The sequence below is a fragment of the Pinus tabuliformis genome, chromosome 2_1, assembly GCF_031772625.1.
Source record: "Pinus tabuliformis cultivar Carrire ecotype Pingquan chromosome 2_1, CPIR1, whole genome shotgun sequence".
Classification (NCBI taxonomy): domain Eukaryota; kingdom Viridiplantae; phylum Streptophyta; class Pinopsida; order Pinales; family Pinaceae; genus Pinus; species Pinus tabuliformis.
Genome location: NC_142299.1, coordinates 979,004,993 through 979,023,860, shown reverse-complemented (window position 1 = coordinate 979,023,860; position 18,868 = coordinate 979,004,993).

The window sequence follows — 18,868 nt, the reverse complement described above, 5'->3', positions numbered from 1 at the left end:
GAGTGAAGATAAGTCAGCTTGATGTGTGACTCGTTGTCCTCTTCAACTCCAGTTGTTCTTCAGTTCTTCACTCGGAGTTTCTACCTTCCACTTGGAGTTTTAGAAGCTCTTAACTCATCATTAGGCGAATCTTATGATCAAGTGTCTTTTTGGAAGCTTCCTGGGCACTGGCACATTGAGAAAAAGATTCCTCCACATGTCAAAGTACGCCCAGCGCAGGTAGCCTTTGTTGCACTTGCTATGCAGCGCAGGTACACCATAGAGCTCTTGACATTCAGCGCAGATGCTTAGTGGAGCAACTGCTTTGATCCAAAACTGACCTGTTTTTGAGTGTTTTTTAGTGGAGAACTGATTTGCAGTGTTGTGGTTTGCTGACCTTGTTCCTCTAAGGGTAAGAACAACATGTTTAGGGACTTTGGATCCCTTAGATTATTGACATTTCATGCTCTATGCTGTAAGGCACAAAAATGTCTATAACAGCATCCGTATTGCAACTCCCTATTTCTGCATCTGTGCTACTACTGGCACTGCCACTGCCAACTTCCCTTGCACTGCAAACTGTTGTTTCTATTGCATCAACAATGGAAAAACATTCCAAATTATTGAACTAACTGTGTTCAGTATGATACCAACTACCACTCCCTTCCAATTCGATTTCCCGCATTGCTTATTATATAGAAAGGGGGGGCCAGCCACTGCCTTCCCACTTTCTACGTTGGCCCTCCTACATCCCCATACCCACCGTATTCTTCGACCATATCCCCCCTATTCTCCCCATTCAAGTACGTTTCGACCATTCCTTATCTTTCGATTCATCTGATCGGCCACCCTCCTTTATTTCTATCCTGAACCCTCAATCAATAAGTAAATGCCATTGCGTAGGCCGAGCAATAGCGACAACCTGGCAAGCGGTTCCTAGTAGGTCGGGTCTATCATAGTGTCAGAAGTGCTGTCATAGAAGGGGCATTACGCCATACTGAACCTAAACTACTACATGCTCATATAACTAACTACCACCATGCCCAGGTACGTTAGTGACTGATAAGGATGCATAAGCAGGCTCGACTGTTAAGGCCGCCATCGCCCCTACTCCTTTATAGGGGTCACTCACTCATTCTGATGGGTGAGGGTGCGTTAGCACACTCGACTGTCCAGGCCGCCATCGACGGAGTCACTCACTATTCATATGGTGAGGGTCCTCTCCCTATGGTCGAGCGCCTCCGGTCCTTATCAGTCGAGCCCCTGTCGGTCCTAACCAGTGAAGGCGAAGCCCTTACCAGCGCATCGATCAAGTCGGTTCAGAGAGAAAGAGCGAAGCCCTCTCCTCTCCCTCTCCTCACTATTCATATGGTGAGGGTCCTCTCCCTCTCCCTTATGGTCGAGCCCCTCTCCTCTCCCTTGGGGTCGAGTACCTAAAGGTCCTTATTAGTCGAGCGTGCTACGCACCCTGACGGACCTTATGGTCGAGCCTGCTTACGCATCCTTATTAGTCGAGCGTGCTTACGCACCCTAAAGGGTCCTCTCCCTATGGTCGAGCGCCTCCGGTCCTCTCCCTATGGTCGAGCCTGCTTACGCATCCTTAACAGTCGAGCCCCTAGGTAGGTCTCCTCACTCTAGCAACAAATTGATCCATGCATCCATTCTCTCGTATGGCAGGTCTCAGAACCTACTACACAGGGCCAATAGGTTACATTCGAATATATCTCTCCCTCCTTGTCCTTTTCCTCCTCCCTCGTATGCTATCTTTCCTTACCCCATGGGATATGCCGCAGCAGAGATTTAGTATGCGCCCAGGAATAGAATATGGGTTAGGAAGAAGTTAGGGGAGAAGAACCATAATAGCTAGTCCGAGAAGGCTTTCTAGATAGGGCAGCTAGTCGATGCCGGAAGGTGTTAACTCAACCGGGCCATCCATCCGGAAGAAAGTCGTTTCTTAGTTTGGCTGATAACGATAACGGGGTCCTTATCAGTCGAGCCCCCTAAAGGGTCCTTATCAGTCGAGCCTGAATGTTGGAGCTTGACTGCTGCTAGTATTTGTGCTGAACCTTTGAATCCTCTGCGCTACTGTTGACCTTTGCACTGCTGCCAACTCTTCTCTACGCTGCTTAGTCTCTGGCACTCCTAGCTACTGCAATTGTCTCTCTAACACTCCTCGACACCATCTGACACTAGTCCATCCTGCTACCACAAAACTAGGTTCTTGTAACAATGTAATGATCCAAGAGGTGGGTTCCTCAAGGATCTTGCCCATCTGTAACTCCTTCGAACTACAACTCCAAATCATCCACCTCCCTCTTGGAGGTATCTCTACTGTCATGGCAAATTCCTCCTCAATCTTTGCGGGTGCAACCTTCGGATCATGCTTTTCATCTTTGTCCTTTTTCCTGAGAAGACATTGTGTTGCATAGTGACCCATTTCACCACATCTGAAGCACTTTATCTTCGAGACGTCCTTCTTATGTCTCCGCTGCTCCTGCTTCCTTTTCGATGCAAAGGCTACATTCTTCTCCTCCTCCCCGAGCTTCGACCCACTGCTACTTCTTCCGTTAAGCTTACACCTCACTAGATCTCTCCTAAAATCCTCTTGCTTAAGAGCTTCCCACATCTCATCCCAATTCGGCAAAGTCGTCCTGCCCAAGATACTTTAGACAAATACTTGTTGAGAATTGGCAATAAGAAATTCCAGTTTAATTTGTCCTTGAATTAAATTCGAAGTATATTCTCATAAAAACTTAAAATAATTAACTTAAGTTTATTAAACTTACTTATCTTCGGAAATTTGAGCTGGAAGGCTTTTGGAAGTCATGTATATGTTCTCCCTACTTTGTAGCAGTCTAGTGTGAGTTGTAAAATAGAAAACTCAATTTCATGAATCAGTTCAGTTAAATTAATTCTCAAACTGATTGAGAGAACTAATAGTGAGATAACAATCAGTGGTGACATTAATGAACTCCACTAGTGCTACTCTAGTTAATTGAATATTTACTGATTAGAAACTCATGCATGTCGATTCTGAGAAATACCAAGTTAAGACTAGAGTGCAGAGATAATGTACTATTTGTTTTAGATTTTTTTGAGTTGCACTGATAGTGCATGCAATGAGGAACTGATCCTTGAGGAATTACGTTATTTTCAGAGGCTTTATTTCCCTTTAAATACAAGCTATCCTTCATACGAATTACACATTGGAATAAAGACTTGGAGAGCTTGTGAAGAGGCTAAGCTTTGGCCTTGAGCTTGCTTATGAGTTGGAGATTGAATTTGTTGAGTATTGGGATTGTTCTTGAGAGAAAAAGCATTGTAATTTCATCTTGATTTTCCAGATTAATACAAAAAAGATAGTAGGGTTTTGAGCTGTGGCTTTCCCCGGATATTTATTGTGTTATGTGATTTTGGTTCTCTTCCTTTATTGATTATTGTTTGCTCAATGTTTATGGGCTTTCGCTATAAAGAGTAGAATTAGATTCTTTTCTCTTTCTTTAGTAAATTGCATTAGGTTGTGAATCTATAATATTTTCTACATGGTATCAGAGCAAGATTGTTTTTTGGGCTGAGAATTTTTAGAGCAGATATGAGAATTTCTATGCAAAAATTTCAGAAACAAATTGCAGATCTGGATTCCTTGGGAAAATATAACCAAATTCAAAAATTAATTGGCCGAATTAGAGTTCAGATGAGGGAGATATCACTGATTTAAAATAAGCTCCATAGAGGAGATTTCAAAGTTTTGAGTTTCTGGGTTACAAGTGAAAGTCGAATTTGCAATACATACTTTAGGATCAGCAAATGGCATTCCGTGGGTTGAGGCTTGAGTATGCCTTGGATGGCAGCTCAAATTTCATAGCCTGGAGGGGCAGGATGGAGGTTGTGCTAGAGGACAATGGCTTGAAGGAATTTGTTGAATAAGCAATTCATAAGCCAGTAGCTACTGATGCACAAAACTTGGCCAAATGGAAGAAGTGTGTGGCGTAGGCAAGGAAGATAATACTTGAGGGACTTCGAGATCATATTGTCTCGAGTATCCATGGAAAGGAAATCTCGCATGTTATGTGGAAAACATTGACAGGCTTGTATCAGAATAGCAGTGAACAAAGGAAGTTGGCACTGAAGGATAAACTTCGTAAAATCAAGATGGAGAAAGGCGAGATGATTCCAAAGTACTTGACCAAGTTCACTCAATGTCGGGATGAACTTGGAAGTGTTGGAATCACGGTTTCCGAGGAGGATATGGTGAGCCTTTCTCTTCTTGGACTCCCAAAGAGTTCGCATAATTATCAAGACTCTGTCAATGGTCAGAAGAAGATGCCAGATTGGGAATGACTATGGTCGGATTTGATGCAGGATGAGCTCAGGAGGAACATCAAGGATGGCTCTTCATCAAAGACTAATGATGACGAAAATTGTGCCTTAGCGATTAAGGCGAGGAAGGGGAAAGGTAAAATTTCTCATTCCAAATCAGGTTCTTATCATGGAGGTAAGAAGAAGGACATGACGAAAGTTAAATGCTTTCATTGTCACAATATGGGTCACTTTGCTACAAATTTTCCATTGAAGAAGTCCAAGGAGAAGTCCTCAGGAGGAGCGATGGGTGAGGCTTTGGCCTTCCAATTCGAATTGGACTTTTCCCTCATTGCAGGCATGGTGTCTTCAACGATGGGAAGTGTCTGGTACTTACACAGTGGAGCTTCTTTCGACATGACTGGTGACAAAGAGTTATTCAATAAACTAAAGGAGAAATATCTCAAGATGCATATCGAGATGGGTGATGACGGTAAGTATAGTGTTATTGGTGTGGGCACTATTACTTTTCAGAGGGAGCATGCGGCTCCACTCACCTTAAAGAATGTTATGCATGTACCCAGACTGATGAAGAACTTGGTATCCGTTACCAAGCTTGAGGATAGAGGCTATGATGTGATCTTTTTGAAAGGAAAGGCGTTCCTTCGACACATAGCCACGAGTCAAGTAAAGAAGACAGGGATTCGAGTTCAGAATCTCTATAAGATAGAGGTAGAGGATTTTGTTGCTTTGAGTTCAAAAGCAGAAAAGATGTTGAGTCGAGACGTCGGCGAATTGTGGCACAGGCGATTGGGCCACTTGCATCATGGGGCTTTGAAGATATTGCAACAAATATCTACCGGTCTTCCCAAAGGTACGTTTGAGCAATTTGATACATGGAAGGGTTGTACTTTGGGAAAATACACCAAGTCTTCCTTTGGAGACAGAGACAGTCGAGCAGAGTCTATTCTGGAGAGAGTCCATTCAGATATGTGTGGATCATTCTCAACAGCATCCACGACCAAACATAGGTATTATGTTATATTTGTTGATGACTATTCTCATAAATGCTGGGTATTTTTTATGCAGAAAAATGATCAAACTTTCAAAAAGTTTTGTGAGTCAAAGCATTGTTAGAGAAAGAGTCTGACAAGAAAGTTAAAGCTCTACGGAGTGATAATGGTGGTGAGTATGTCTCCAATGAGTTTAAGAACTTATGTGCAACGCAAGGGATTAAATGAGAGTTGACATCACCCCATAACCCTCAACAGAATGGGGTTGTTGAGAGGAAGAACATGAGCATAGTAGGGGCAGCAAGGGTGATGTTGCATTATTAGGGTCTACCACCACACTTGTGGGCTAAGGCATGCAACACAACGGTTTATGTTCAAAACCGTAGCCCACATCGGATACTTGAGATGAAGACACCAGAGCAGGCTTATTCCGGTAAGAGGCCAAATGTTGGTCACTTCAGGATTTTTGGCTTATTGGTTTATTTCCATGTGACCAAAGATGCACAAAAGAAGCTTGAGCCAACAATGGAGTTGGGGATCTTTGTGGGGTACACTGATACACCCCACAACTATCAAGTGTACATCTCGACCAGTCGGATGACAGTGGTTTGCAGGGATATCAGGTTCGATGAGGAGAAGGCCATGCGAGTATCCCTTGAGAGGGGGCTTGAGCTACATGCGGATGAGGATATTTTAGCTTCTAAGGTTGAGGGACGTCTAATTGATGTGGAGAAGACACATGCAGAGGTTAAGAGAGTGGAGACATCCACTCAGGAAGAGTCTTCCGGAGAGGGAAGAAAGTGCACTAGAGAGGCTCACAGATTATTGGATAATGCACGGGAGAATGTGGGAGTAGCCTCTTCTCAGTGCAGACAGAGGAGGTCACTAGAGAGGTACATTGGATACATGGCACTTATGGGTGCATGTGTTGTGACAGAGACGTCTTCCTTTCAGGAAGCAATGCAACAGCCAGTTTGGATTGATGTAATAGTGGAGGAGAATGACTCCATAGTTCGAAACAGTGTTTGGGATGCAGTCCCAAGACTAGAGGACAAGTCAATTGTGAGCTCCTGTTGGCTTTACAAGGTAAATCAAACTACAGATGGTAGTGTGGAGAAGCATAAGGCCATATTTGTGGCATGTGGCTTTTCACAGGTAGAGGGGATTGACTATGATGAGACCTTTTCTCCTGTTGCATGGTACTCGTCAATCATATATATTTTGGCACTATCAGCACAAATGGATTGGAAAATCCATCATATGGATATGAAGACTGGCTTCCTCAATGGCATAATTGAGGAAGAGGTGTACATAGAGTAGCCCGAAGGTTTTGAAACCTTGGACCGTGAGTCGCATGTGTGCCGACTCAAGAGAGCGTTGTATGGGCTGAAGAAAGCACCTCATGCTTGGTACATCGTGATATATAGCTACTTCACTAGGTTGGGCTTCACGAAGAGTGAAGCGAATGCGAACTTGTAACAAATAGTAGTGGAAGGTAAGTTGTTGATCATTATAATTTATGTAGATGATCTCATACTGACAGGTGATGAGAATCTCATCAAATCTTGCAAGGAGGACCTTGCAAGAGAGTTTGAGATGAAGGATATGGGGCTTATGCATTACTTTCTTGGTATGGAGGTATGGCACGGAGATGGGAAGTTGATTGTATCTCAAGGCAAGTATGCCAACGCGATACTCAGGAAATTCCACATGGAGAGTAGTAAACCCATGGAGACTCCTCTAGCTGGTAATTGGAGGAAGGAGGATGCTACCTCAGGGGAAAGAGTGGAAGCTACTGTTTACAGGCATCTTGTGGGTTCACTCATGTACTTGGTGAACACACGATTAGATATGTGCTATGCAGTTAACTAGCTTAGTCAAGTGATGATTAGGCCTACCAAGCTGTATTCAAAGGTGACAAATCATGTATTGGGATACCTCAAAGGCGCTACTCAGTTTGGGTTATGGTACAAACAGACAGAGGCAGTGAAGCTTCAAGGTTTCACCAATGGAGATTGGGCAGGGAGTCCATCTGACAGGAAGAGCACATCAAGAGGGATCTTTAGTATTGGGTCAACATCAGTTTCTTGGTACAATAGGAAACAAAGATTTGTTGCACTCAGTTTGGCAGAGGTAGAGTACATGGCTGCAGGTCAGGCAACATGTGAAGTTATCTGGATGAGGAAGATCCTGGTTGGTTTGTTTGGATCCGACAGTGATTTATTGTGATAATCAGAGTTGTATCAAACTCTGAAAATCCAGTCTTTCATGATCGGTCCAAGCATATTGATATTCGGTATCATCATCTCAGAGATTGTGTATTGAGACGGATCATGTTGTTATATTACATTCTCACGGAGAAGCAAGATGTTGACATCTTGACAAAGGCATTGTCAAGATGTAAATTCGAGTTTCACAAAGACAGGATCAGGGTAGCTGATAATCCCTTTCTTGTTGAGAGGGAGTGTTGAGAATTAGCAACAAGAAATTCTAGTTTAATTTGTCATTGAATTAAACTCTGAATTAAATTCGAATTCTATTCTCATAGCAACTTAAAATATTTAAATTAAGTTTATTAAACTTATTTAACATAGGAAATTCGAATTGGAAGTCTTTTGGAAGTCATGTATATGTTCTCCCTACTTTGTAGGATTCCAGTGTGAGTTAATTGTGAGTTGTAAAATAGAATACTTTCATCAGTCGGATCAGTTAAATTAGTTCTCAAATTGATTGAGAGAACTAATAGTGAGTTAACAGTCAGTGGTGACACTAATGAACTCCACTAGTGCTACTCTAGTTAACTATATATTTACTCATTAGAAACAGATGCATGTCGATTTTGAGAAAGACCCAGTTGAGACTAGAGTACAAGGACAATGTACTATTTGTTTTATATTTTTCTGAGTTGCACTGATAGTGCATGCAATCAGGAACTAATCCTTGAGGGATTGCGTTATTTTTAGAGGCTTTATTTCCATTTAAATACAAGCTATCCTTCATAGGAATTATGCATTGGAATAGAGACATGGAGAGCTTGTGAAGAGGCTAAGCTTTGGCCTTGAACTTTCTTATGAGTTGGAGATTGAATTTACTGAGTCTTGGGATTGTTCTTGAGAGAACAAGCATTGTAATTTCATCTTGATTTTCCGCATTAATACAAAACAGATAGTGGGGTTTTGAGTTGTGGATTCCCCGGATATTTATTGTGTTATGTGCCTTTGATTCTCTTCCTCTATTGATTATTGTTTGCTCGATGTTTATGGGCTTCCGTTGTAAAGAGTAGAAATAGATTCTTGTCTCTTTCTTTAGCAAATTGCATTAGCTTGTGAATCCATAGGATTTTCTACACTTCCCACTCATCTAAGACAGAATTGAGGGCTAGTCTAACCAAATTATAATCTTAAGGTGTAGACCCCACCGCTGATAACTCATCTCGAGTCTCCTGAAGCTTTGTGAGGAATGGATCCACACACTCACCCTTCTTCATCTGAGCAGATATCATTTTCTACTCTAAGTACATCTTCTGCTGCTCGGAAGATCCTTGATATAACGTAGACAATGCATCCCACATCTCCTTAGCAGTCCCTCTGCTAGCGATGTGACAGAAAACATGATCCTTCACTCCATCGAGGGTCATTTGTTTTTCCCTCGCAATTTATGCCTTGTACGTTTTAAGCGGATCAGCATCTGCAGGCACAACCTCCATGTTGTCGACATATGTCTTGAGGGCATGCTCATCTAGAAGGAATGACATCCTTGCCTTATAGATGACATAGTTGGATGCCCCGCAATCTATCTTGATCCCTCAAGCCACTGGTTGCCATCTCTGCCACGAGAATTTGTCAAAATGCTTGTCTCTTCTTCTTACTGTTGCTGCTCAACCAATAAGAGAATGGACTTCTTGGTGTGAAGTCTATTGAGAAAAAGTTTCATCATTGCGCTTCTCTTCTCTTTTGACATCTTTCTGCCTAGAAAAATGACCTGCAGAAAAATTGCGTACCACCATCTCCTCCTCACGCTAAGACTTCAACGTTGCTCCCTTTGCCATGGAAAATTTTCAACTGGAAGTCCTTCCTCTCTGTCAACTCACTCAGAGAGAGACTACCTCGAAATTCAGCCCTCTGGCTTGGACTATGCAAAACCCTCTAGGGATTCGAACTGCCGCCTCTTGCAAATTATTCGACCTCCCTTTTCTACTCAGTGTTGGGTTCTCTGGCATTGTTCTTCTTGCTTCACCTACACTAGCTCTAATACCATGTGAAAATTACGCAAATCGACGAATTCCTATTACAACACTAATGATATTTCTTCTACTTGTTAGATTTACATGAACAAGTTATTTGCAGTTTCCTACAGAAAACATCGAAATACATACCTTGCAGCCTACACCAATTAAATTATTGTAGGAATTTACAGGGTAAGTTCCTCAGAAAGAACACCAAAAGGACACCGCTCACAACCAGATCACAGATCAATACACCAGTATTTTTGACGTGGTTAAAACCCTCAAAGAGGGAAACATTCCACGGCCTGCGCCAACGTGGCTACTACAGGCAATTTATTAATCAAAGAATGAAAATTTACATAAGCTTCTCTCATGCACGGATTACCCGAACAATGACCCTCCATGCGCTTTAAATAGAACTCATGGACCAATCGGGTGTCAAGCCACGGATCAAGTGTCGGTAATACCGAGGAGAGAGTGAACCGTCGGATCACTACATATCGTGACTGTCGGATTGTAAGTTACAAAATGTACAACGGTAAAGAAACACACTTTACCTAACTCTATACCTAACTCTACACTAGACCAAGTTGAACTTAACTATATCCTATGTGTCGAAATATCCTAACATCCCCCCTTAAGAACAACTTGGGATAGGATTGAAGGATTTACAAATATGACACAATAGGAGAAGGAAGGAGGCACTAGAGCCTATCCCCCCTTAGTGACAACTTCCTGAACTCCAAGCATATATCGAAGTTTAGTGAACTTCGCCTCTGTGAGAGCCTTTGTGAAGATGTCTGCAACCTGATCATCTGTTGAACAATATTGCACTTCAAGAACATGGTCATGAATGAGCTTTCTGATGAAGTGCATGTGTAGTTCAATGTGTTTGCTGCGCTGATGCTGGACTGGATCTTTGCATAGCTGAATGGCACTTTGATTATCACACCAAAGTGTGGTAGGATGCTGCTGCTCAAAGCCAAACTCTGATAGGATCTGACGAAGCCACAAGGCTTCCTTACTAGCTTCCATGGCACCACGATACTCTGCTTCTGCTGGCGAAAGAGAAATGGCAGCCTGTTTCTTACAAGCCCATGTAATAGGTCCTGAACCAAGAGTGAAGACATAACAGACAGTAGACTTCCGATCATCAGGGTCACCAGCCCAATCAGAATCAGTGAAACCAACTAATAGAGGAGTTGCTTTGGCACTGTAATGAATCCCAAACTGTACTGTACCTCGAACATAACGAAGTATTCTTTTAGCTGCTTTCCAATGACTTTCACGGGGGTTTTGCATAAAACGAGCAACAAGGCCAACAACAAAGGAAAGGTCAGGACGAGTATGGGTTAAATACAAGAGTTTTCCTACAAGTTGACGGTATAAGGTAGCATCAACTTCAGGAGAAGTACAAGAGACTGAAAGTTTGACTCCAGACTGAAAGGGAGACTGATACCATGTAGGAATTTACAGGGTAAGTTCCTCAGAAAGAACACCAAAAGGACACCGCTCACAACCAGATCACAGATCAATACACCAGTATTTTTGACGTGGTTAAAACCCTCAAAGAGGGAAACAGTCCACGGCCTGCGCCAACGTGGCTACTACAGGCAATTTATTAATCAAAGAATGAAAATTTACATAAGCTTCTCTCATGCACGGATTACCCGAACAATGACCCTCCATGCGCTTTAAATAGAACTCATGGACCAATCGGGTGTCAAGCCACGGATCAAGTGTCGGTAATACCGAGGAGAGAGTGAATCGTCGGATCACTACATATCGTGACCGTCGGATTGTAAGTTACAAAATGTACAACGGTAAAGAAACACACTTTACCTAACTCTATACCTAACTCTACACTAGACCAAGTTGAACTTAACTATATCCTATGTGTCGAAATATCCTAACAATTATAAGTCGAAACAAGAAGAAACAATAGAGAAAGATACACACACATGACAAAGTTATTTTTGGACAAATGTCACTGGAAAAACCCAATGCGGGAAGACGGTGCAACAGATGTGAGGGTTTTATTATTATATAGTAGTAAAATCTGAATACATCTCTGGAAGCCTTCCCAACAATCCAGTTACAAAGAATAATCTTGACAAAGAGATTTGTGAGGTTACGCCACACCATCACTAGGAATCCTAACTGATCCAGCCCCAGAAAGATTGCCCCCGATTTTTCTAGCTGCCTCTGCGTAGTGTCTACATTAGACCAATTTCAAGCTCACTGGGGAAAGCGTCAATCCTCTGGTTGGTCGATTTTCTGCCCAGGTGATTCGATTTTTGCCTCCCGATCTCAAACTTCGACTTCCAGCTTCTGAAACTCGAATTCCCTCTTCAAATTTCAGACTCCCTCTTGGCTTATGCGTTGCCTCTGCGTGGCTATGCGTCAGCCCCTCTAGCTCAATGCTGCCACTGTTTGATCTCCCTCAACCTTCTCTGTTGAGTATCCTCCAACCGGGAAATATTTCTCTTCGGATACTATCCCTGCCCCTCACTGAAAAAGCTCACTATCGAAATTCTCCCGGCAGCTACTCTACTTCAGAAAATCAAACTTCTGAACTCACTCTCTATGTTTCTTCTAAGTGACCTTCAAGCTTCCTTAAATAATCTCCTTGTTGAGATTCAACAACCCAGATTAGAAGCTAATCAATGGCTATGATTATTTATTCTTGATCCTCATCTTCTTCTAGAAGTTACACCCATAGTTAGATTAATATCCATTAATTACTTTATTTTCCTAAGTTTAGACTTAGGGTCCCATTAAAAATAATTAATTATTTTAATAAAATTGTTTCTGGGTGGAATTTCCCAAAACGCTTTCTGGGTTCTTTAGAATAAATCTACCCAAGGCTCCCTGCAAAATTTGGGACTTAGAGCACATGTGATGCTACCAAAAATCAACATCCCATGCTTCCAAAATTGTCAAAATTCTGGAACAAATAATCCTGTAACAATTTAATTTAGGAAGGGACCTTACGTTGGGCACCCTACCAATATGTGCCTAGAATTAGAAGAGTTAAAAGCTCTTTTGCATGCCCCAAAAATGCCAGTGACCCCACCTCCACCTGCTGGAGAGAAGGCCACACTAGCACGTAATAAGGCATTGTGCACTATATGCGCAGAGTATGGGCATTACACTCATCATTGCCCTGAAATACCTCGATATCGAGATGCATTGAGTGCACTCACTCAAGCCAATACCGTGGCTCCATCACTACCTACCACACCAGTGGTAGATGATGGATCCAAAACCATATTTTGTGTTTTTGAGGAAGAAGCTTCATGCTCATATTCCTCTCACACCCATGGTCACACAACCTCCCACCATACAAGGAGGCAACCAAAATTAGTGACACCTCAACCTACCTCCACTTGCGCCTTATGTGATGAACCAGAACATCTGGTTAACAAGTGTCCTGAGTTACATGCGTTTAAAAAATGGTACTTGGTCCCCCAAGTTGTCCCTAGTAACAGACCCAGACACAAACGTCATAGTTTCCACATTTATACATGAAACCATCATACTCGTTTTTTCCCAACCCTTCCCCGATTCCTCAAAACATTGGCTTTTATGCCCCAATTCATTGTTGAGAACTCAACATTTGTCCAAATAGATACCCAATCCCCGGATGATACCACACCAATAAGGGACAATAGATCTAGGACCATCTTAGGCGTATTCGAGGAAAAATCACTACCTGCAATTTAGCCAGACACCCATCACCATGCTACCTCCTACCCTCGGTAAAGGTCTAGAAAGATGGCAAAATGGTCTTGGGCAGTCTTGTCAAAACCGCCCCACACGTGCGCTCTATTCAACAGACCTAGTCATCTGGTCAATCAATGTCAGGAATTGGGCAATATTAGAGACGTATTTCGCTTGTTGGTCTATATTCCTCAACCTACTTGCTCAAATAAGGTTAGACACTCACTCTATGATTGTCACATTTTCTCCCAAGCACATCATACGCAAAATTACCAATACCTTCCACATTTTCTAGAAGCAAGAGAAACATTGAGACACACTGACATTAGGGAAATACAACATGTTGATACTAAGATCCAAAGGTGGCCAGCAGAATGTGTATTAGGATTAATACACTCAGATATCTAAGGTCTTATGTCCACAAGGGCTCTTAGTAGTGGTGAATACCTCATCACCTTTATCGATGATCACTCTAGAAAAACTTAGATCTATTTCTTAAAGACCAAGGATGAGGTCTTTGATCGTTTCTGAGAGTTTAAGGATCTTGTTGAAAATATGTCAGGGAAAAAGATAAAGGCAATGCATTTAGATAATGGTGGAGAATATATAGACAAAGACTTTACATATTTATGTGCAAAGGAGGGCATAAAAATAAGTGGAAAACTCCATATAATTCGGAGCAGAATGGAGTAGCAGAATAGAAGAACATAACTATTGTTGGGGCAACCAAATCTATGTTGTATGATTAAGATCTACCTAGGTATCTATGGGCAGAAGCTTGCAACACAACATTATATATCCAAAATAGAACTCCTCATAGAGTATTTGGGAAGAGAACACCCAAAGGAGTTTTCACAGGGAAGAAGTTGGAAGTCAGCTATCTCAGGATATTCAGAAGCGTGGCTTATTGTCACATTCCAGACAAGAAGCGCAGTAAACTGGATCAGGCTATGGAAAAAGGGTATCTCTATGATAAACTAAGGTTTTCAATTGGTGAAGATTTAAAGCTAGCGGGTGACACATATATATGTAGCTAGTATGGAGCCTAATCTACTCAACCATTACTAGGTAAATTTTGAGTTATGTAATGAGGTTGATTCATAGTTTATGAAAAATCTGAAAGATGTTCATTCAAAGGAGAAACAAGGCATGTTACAAAGTTTGGAAATATCTTGTGGAAGCCAAGAAATCATTTTTCCCCTGGACCCTTATTTTTATGAGCCCTTGTTGCATGCATCATCATGTTCATATGGGAATTCCCAATCCCAAGTGTTTCTTTTGTGTCGACCAAAGTCCATTAAGGATTTGCTGCATTTTTGTCCCTTTTTCCAACTTCACTTGGCAATGGGTAGAGACATTTAGTGGCCATCTTTCCTTGAACCACATTTCTTGGATTTTCCCTATTAGGTGATAAATTGATTTAGCCTGTCTATTTTTAGTTTGCATGGCAACTTGCTAGAACAAAAACTCTTCTTTTAATTTGTGAAAGAAGAAATGGTATCATTTTTAATGAATCCCTTGCAATCAAATGTTTTCTTAAGCTAACAAGGTGGTAGTTTGTATCAATATTTCTTTGCAATAATTGTTTAAGTCTAACAAATTGAGTTGGACATTACCTCACCTCCATCAACACTTGGACAATTAGGGTAGGGTCTGATGGAATAATTTGGCATTTTTTATGTTTTTTTAAATGTATGTATTATAATACACAAAAATACATGCCATATACAAATATCTCTGAAGAAACTTCACTCTCAAGGTTTTTTGGAAATCGTGTTCCAAGTACTCTCATTATAGAAATGTTTTGAACTAAGGAAATTAACCCAACTTAAAAAAAAATTACCCTCTTCTTAGAGGTTTCTTGAATCTTAACCTTATGAAATTTTCAACCTTATGGATGTTATGAAATATAAATAAAATAACAATGACAACAAACAATATTTCACCTCTTAACAACCTTAATCGAGAAGACGATCTAAGAGAAAATATATCAAATTGTGTCAACAAGTTTCAGTGCTCTAACACTATTTTATCATGCAAAAATTAGATATGAAAATCACCTTATAGAAACAATAATTACAATAGTAAATATACCCTATCTTCTTCAATATTAATTTTAAATCACTTATTAATTTCAGCATTAACCTTATGTCAAATCAGCAAGACATACTAGTGTTAGAAATTACAAACCATGAAGATAGAGATAGTTGAAAATCAAATATGCAATGAAACAATTTTGAATTGTTGAAAACTTCATATATATAGGTGTAAAATGAAGTTCATGTACACACCTATAATATTCCTAATAGGAAATAACAGTGACAAACAAAGCAAATACACACATGCAACACACAAATTTAAACCATGCATAAACAACAGTGGTCAACACCATAAACTATGCTAAGGTGAGCCATTTTATTGATTTAACAAGTGGGAGTACAAATATAAATGGACTAGGTGAACTTGGGCTTGCTATAGAAAGCAAGGCAAGAACCCATGTGAGAATAAGAACCCCAAGTGCTGGAAATAACTCAGCTCCACAAACTGTACCCAAACTGGTCAAAGTGATAGAGCTATTGAAGGAAGAACTACTGGTATAGCTCCCAATACTACACAAAAAATTCAGTCAATTTAACCACGAGCTCCTCACCCCAAACCCAAAAAATTGTAGCAAGGAATCCTCCAACGACCCAAATTTGGAAATACCCACAAATTAGTGTGTGTTACCTAGGTTGCCTAGCCATACACATCGTTGGAAAAATGGCTGAAGATGCACGACAATCCCTCCAGAATACTCCCACCAATTCTCCAGCAAATCCCCTCCAAGTCACCTCCCTTGAAGCTTTGACAAACCCCACATTCAATCCTCAACCCTCCCACTTCTGTGCAAACTGCCAGAGAGGCTTGCACAAGCCCTAAAAATGCATAAATTCCTCCTGCAAGACTCCCACTGAATCTGACCTGCAAACCACCCAAATCTCTGGCAAATGTATGAGAGATTTGTCCCTCAAAAGCTTAGCAACATGCATGCACAAAAGTTGCCTCCACAAATAATTCTTCCCTCCTCTTATGTGCCCAGTCTACTTGTCAAATGGGATGAATACTCCAACAATTAGCTCTGGAACAACCCTACAATGGTAGAATAGGACTCCCCTTGAGTGGCACTCGAAGTCCACCAAAGTAGGAGGTGAGATTCCCACCCAGAAATCTCGTGTGCTAAACAACACGATGTAGACTTGGCTAAGCAGCACAAGCGTACAAGAGTTCAATTCTCAATTTGTCAAAAAGTCCCAAAATGAGGTCTTCTCCTCCTATTTATCCTTGAGCTCCTCCTCACTCCATGTGGGCTCCACAACTCGTCCCCCTTTCTTCTCTCCTTCCCCACAAGTGCGAATTTCTCTAAGGGGTGTGAATTCCCTCTTAGAGTGGCCCCCACATTCCACCTACCTTTTGATTTGCCTCATTTTCCTAAGTTCGAACCCCTCATTTTCCACCAAAATCAAGTGGGGTCCTCTCAACCCACTTCTCCTAAGTCAAATATGCCAAAATATCAAAATTGTGCAAAATGTGTTAGCAAAAATTTGCTAAGTAGGAATATCACAGTCCTGCCCACCTAGATGTTGCTTGTCCTCAAGCAACTATAGTGATGGATGTTGAAGTACCTGTCCTCCTTCCCAAGTGGTATCCTCATCAAGTAGGTCCTTCCACTTCACAAGAAACTCCTGGATGGTTTTGTTTCTGAGCTTCCTCTCCCTCACCTCCAAAATGGCCTCTGGCACCAATACCAAATGCCCCTCATCATCCAAGGGTGGTAACTCTGTGGCAATCGTCACTTGTTTCCCCAAAGACTTTTTTAGGTGTGGGACATGGAATACGTTGTGCACCTTACTCCCTGATGAGAATTCTAACTCATATGCCACCTCTACAACTCATCTAGTCACCCTGTATGGCCCATAGAAATGTGGCTTGAGCTTCTCAACTCCCTTCTGCTTCAAAGTGGGTTGCATTGGTTGGAGCCTTAAGAAAACCAAGTCCCCAAACTCAAAGTGTCTCTCAATCTTGTGTTTGCCTGTATACATCTTCTTCGAGTTTTGAGCAGTTTGTAAATTATCCTTGAGAGCTCTAAGGATATCTTGGCTCTCTTGTATCCAATCCTTGGCCCCTGGGGCTCGATTGTCTCCAAACACCATATCAACAAAAGTTGGAGCATCATAACCATATTGTTGGACACCTAATCCTATATGGGTTGGTGTAGAATGTGAACAGCCACGAGAGTCCAAGAGACCTTGGGATGTGGAACCCAATGGTCACACGAATATACTATAAATGTATATCATTGTCAAATAATAGATGCACTCTCTTGCTTATCTTTAATATTCTGTTGTTGCCATGTGTGTGTTTGACATGGTATCAAAGCGGACGATATCCTACCCTGCTCATATTTGAGCCACTTGTTTTGTGGCCATTCTGTGTAGTGTATCAGGCATGAAACCTCCTCAGTGCTATCCTTGGTAGTTTCTCTGTTGAAGGAAGAGCGATATATCGACCACCCATTGGACTCAGGCACCCAAGTGCGAGGATTGTATGAGAGAGCATAGTGGGTGAGTTGAAATCTCTTGTACAGAGATTTCACGATGTTGGTTTTGGAGAAATCATTGTAGTTCTTGATTTTAATATATTTGGGAGGCTTGTTGGGGAAGTCCTCATTTGTTCTGTGACACGGGTTCAGATTGTCCATCCATGAAGGTCATATACCGTCTACACCTGTTGTGATTTGTCACCATCAGCCATGATGCCGCTGTCGTTGTCAATGGGAACGTATTCTGTCTGGACTCGAGGGGCGCTCCAAAGGTAGGTCTTCTTGGCGTCGGAATCGGAGCAGAGAGCCTGCCGCCTGTTTGGGCATCATAGCGTGACATCACCTCCCAATGCGACTTCTCAGCAACAATATCGAGTTTCTCTATATCATACTCTGATTGGTTGGCAGCGTCCTCAAAAGCATTTATGGACAAATATGCACCAATCCTGCTGCACAATAGGTTCCAGTGAATGCCGCACCAATGCTAGATACGTGGTCCGTTGAAGGTAAAACCCCAACTTGAGAAGTTATGAAAATCCTATGAAACTTATCTGCATCATCCCTAGGCATAGACATCTACTGGAATTTTCTGAGAAGATTTGGATTAGAACTATACAAGTAAACCTTTGCGTCCAAACTTGCACCAATTAATTTTCTTGTTCTGGCCATCTCCAAGACTTTGTTCACTTCTGTCCTCACCTCAAGAGCTTTTGTCCAGAATTCAATCTCCTCTTTCACTAGAGAGAGCCAATATTCATCTATTCTTGGCCATTGTACTTCAAAAACAAACTTTGCTAGAGAGCCATCTTCCCATGATTCCTCGACCATGTTAGGTAGAATTGGAGCTATAGCCCGCACTATAATCTGGAAAATCTTATAGAACTGATAGCACTCAAAGCTCTCCTTGATACTATTGATCACATTAACTAGCTGAAAAAGCACATGTTTGTCAATCAATGGAAGATCCTTATACATAATAGCACTCTCTGGTTTCTCTGCCACCTGCTTCTTGAACACTGTTATTGAAAGTTTCGCTTGCGGTCTCTACCT